The sequence below is a fragment of the Ursus maritimus genome (genome assembly GCF_017311325.1).
Source record: "Ursus maritimus isolate PB19 chromosome X unlocalized genomic scaffold, ASM1731132v1 scaffold_X1, whole genome shotgun sequence".
In the NCBI taxonomy this organism is placed as follows: Eukaryota; Metazoa; Chordata; class Mammalia; order Carnivora; family Ursidae; genus Ursus; species Ursus maritimus.
In genome coordinates this window covers 59286180-59289147 of record NW_024423319.1, presented here as the reverse complement: position 1 = coordinate 59289147, position 2968 = coordinate 59286180, and the positions used below count along the sequence as shown (strand labels likewise).

Here is a 2968-nt window from a genome sequence, read left to right as displayed (position 1 = left end):
AGAGGCAGCCCATGGAATGGGAGAAGATATTTGCAAATGATGCAACAGATAAAAGACTGATATCCAAGATCTACAAAGAACTTCTCAAACTCAATACGTGAGAAACAACTAAAATCATAAAATGGGCAGAAGATATGAACAGACACTTTTCCAACGAAGACATACAAATGGCTAACACACACATGAAAAAATGTTCAAAATCATTGGCATCAGGGAAATTCAAATCAAAACCACATTAAGATACCACCTTACACCAGTTAGAATGGCAAAAACTGACAAGGCAAGAAACAACAATTGTTGGAGAGGATGTGGAGAAAGGGGATCCCTCCTACACTGTTGGTGGGAATGCAAGTTGGTACAGCCACTCTGGAAAACAGTGTGGAGGTCCCTTAAAAAGTTAAAAATGGAGCTTTGCGCAGTGGCAGTATCGTAGCCAATGAGGTTTATCCGAGGCGCGATTATTGCTAATGAAAAAAAAAAAAAGTTAAAAATGGAGCTACCCTGTGGCCCAGACATTGCACTACTGGGTATTTACCCCAAAGATATAGATGTAGTGAAGAGAAGGGCCATATGCACCCCAATGTTCATAACAGCATTGTCCACAATAGCTAAATCGTGGAAGGAACCGAGATGCCCTTCAACAGATGACTGGATTAAGAAGTTGTGGTCCATATATACAAGGAAATATTACTCAGCTATCAGAAAGAACGAGTTCTCAACATTTGCTGCAACATGGACAGCACTATAAGAGGTAATGCTAAGTGAAATAAGTCAAGCAGAGAACGACAATTATCATATGCTTTCTCTCATCTATGGAACATAAGAACTAGTCAGAATGGTAGGGGAAGAAAGGGATAAAGAAAGGGGGCATAATCAGAAGGGGGAATGAAGCATGAGAGACTATTGACTCTGAGAAACAAACTGTGGGCTTCAGAGGGGAAGGGGGTGGGAGAATGGGATAGGCTGGTGATGGGTAGTAAGGAGGGCACATATTGCATGGTGCACTGGGTGTTATACACAACTAATGAATCGTCTAACTTTACATCAGAAACCAGGGATGTACTGTATGGTGACTAATATGTATAATAAAAAATATTAAAATAAAATTTTAAAAAAGGAAATGCTAAAATCAAAAACACATGAGAAAAACATGTGTTGGTGAGGATATGGAGAAAAAGGAACCTTCATGTACTCTTGGTTGGGATGCAAACCGGTGCAGCCAGTTTGGAAATCAGTATGGAGGTTCCTCAGAAGATTAAAAATATAACTAGCATATGATCCAGTAATAGCCTTACTATGCATTTACCCAAAGAATACAAAAACACTAATTCAAAATGGTATATGTACCCTTAGGTTTATAACAACATTATTTACAATAGCCAAATTATGGAAACAGCCCATGTGTGCCAATATATGAATGGATAAAGAAGATAAAGATATGACATTGTATTCACACAGAATGGAATATATAATGGAATATTATTCAACCATTTTATTATATATATTTATATATATTCTATTCTATTCTAAGAATGAAATCTTGGGATGCCTTGGTGGCTCAGGTTATGATCCTAGGGTTCTGGGATCAAGTCTTATATTGGGTTCCTTGCTCAACAGGGAGCCTGCTTCTCCCTCTCCCTGTGACTATCTCTCCTTTTGCTTGTGCACTCTCTCTTTCTCTTTCTGACAAATAAATTTTTTAAAAAAATCTTTAAAAAAAGAGAATGAAATCTTGCTGGGGCACCTGAGTGGTGCCGTCAGTTAGGTGTCCAACACTTGTTTTCAGCTCAGTCAGGTTGTGATTTCAGGGTCATGAGATCAAGCCCCATGTTAGGATCCTCACTCCATGCAGAGTCTGCTTGAGACTTTCTCCATCCCACTTTCTGCCTCTCCCCACTCTAATAAATAAATAAAAGAAAAAAGAATGAAATCTTGCTACTTGTAACAACATGGGTGGAGCTAGAGAGTAGCATGCTAAGTGAAATACGTTAGAAAAAGACAAGTAACGTAAGATTTCACTCATATATGAATTTAAGAAGGAAAACAAATGAACAAAAGAAAAAAGAGGGACAAACCACAATTCAAACCCTTAATCATAGAAAATAATCAGATGGTTACCAGAGGAGAGGTCGGTTGGGGAATGGGTGTAATAGGTGAAGGGAATTACGACTACACTTATCTTGATAAGCACTGTGTAATATATGGAATTTTGAATGACAACATTGTACACCTTAAACTAATACAACACTGTATGTTAACTATACTGGAATTAAAATAAAGTTAAATTAAATTTAAAAATAAGAATAAAAATTTTTTAAAGTTACTTTATGAAATAGAGATCACTTAGGAAAGCTATTATAATAATTTGGGCAGCTAAAAAATGGGTTCCTGAATTTGGAAAACAACAGAATGGAAAGGAGAGAAGAAAAATAAGAAATGTGGAATTTTAATCTGCAGGGCTTTGATACAGAAGGGTTAAAGGAAATAGTACATAAAACTACTCTCATCGTTTTATCTCAGGTGGTTAAATGTAAAGCATTAAGTGCAGTAAGAAGCATGGAAAATAGAACAAGTTTTATTAGAGATTGAGGAGTAAATATCAAATTCCATTTTAGGCCCTGAATTTGATGTGTATGTGAAATATCTACAAGTAAATGTCTAACAGTCACTTAAAAATTTGGGTTTTGAGTTTAACTAGATAGTCATCATGGCTGGTAATGTACGTTTGACAGTCATGCAATTATACACAGAGGATACAACTGAAGAAAGAGGATTGAAGGAGACTAATTCAGGTAAGGAATTAAGGACAACAAAGAATCCTTGGAATTGCTTAGGTAATGGTTAAACAAGCAAGTATGAATCCAGATTAAATTTTAGTGGAAACTTAATCTTTGATACAAAACATATATATGTGCACTTTGACCACATTTCCTAGCCTCTCTATAGTTCAGTTTCCTCATCAATTAAT

At 36.2% G+C, this 2968-nt stretch overlaps 1 non-coding gene across 1 annotated transcript; it reads left to right on the top strand.

Annotated features, from left to right (window-relative positions):
• Positions 1-407: 407 nt before the first annotated feature.
• LOC121103914 lies at positions 408-552 on the top strand. Its single transcript, XR_005836200.1, has one exon. It is a non-coding gene; the product is annotated as a U4 spliceosomal RNA (small nuclear RNA).
• The last annotated feature ends 2416 nt before the right edge of the window (positions 553-2968 follow it).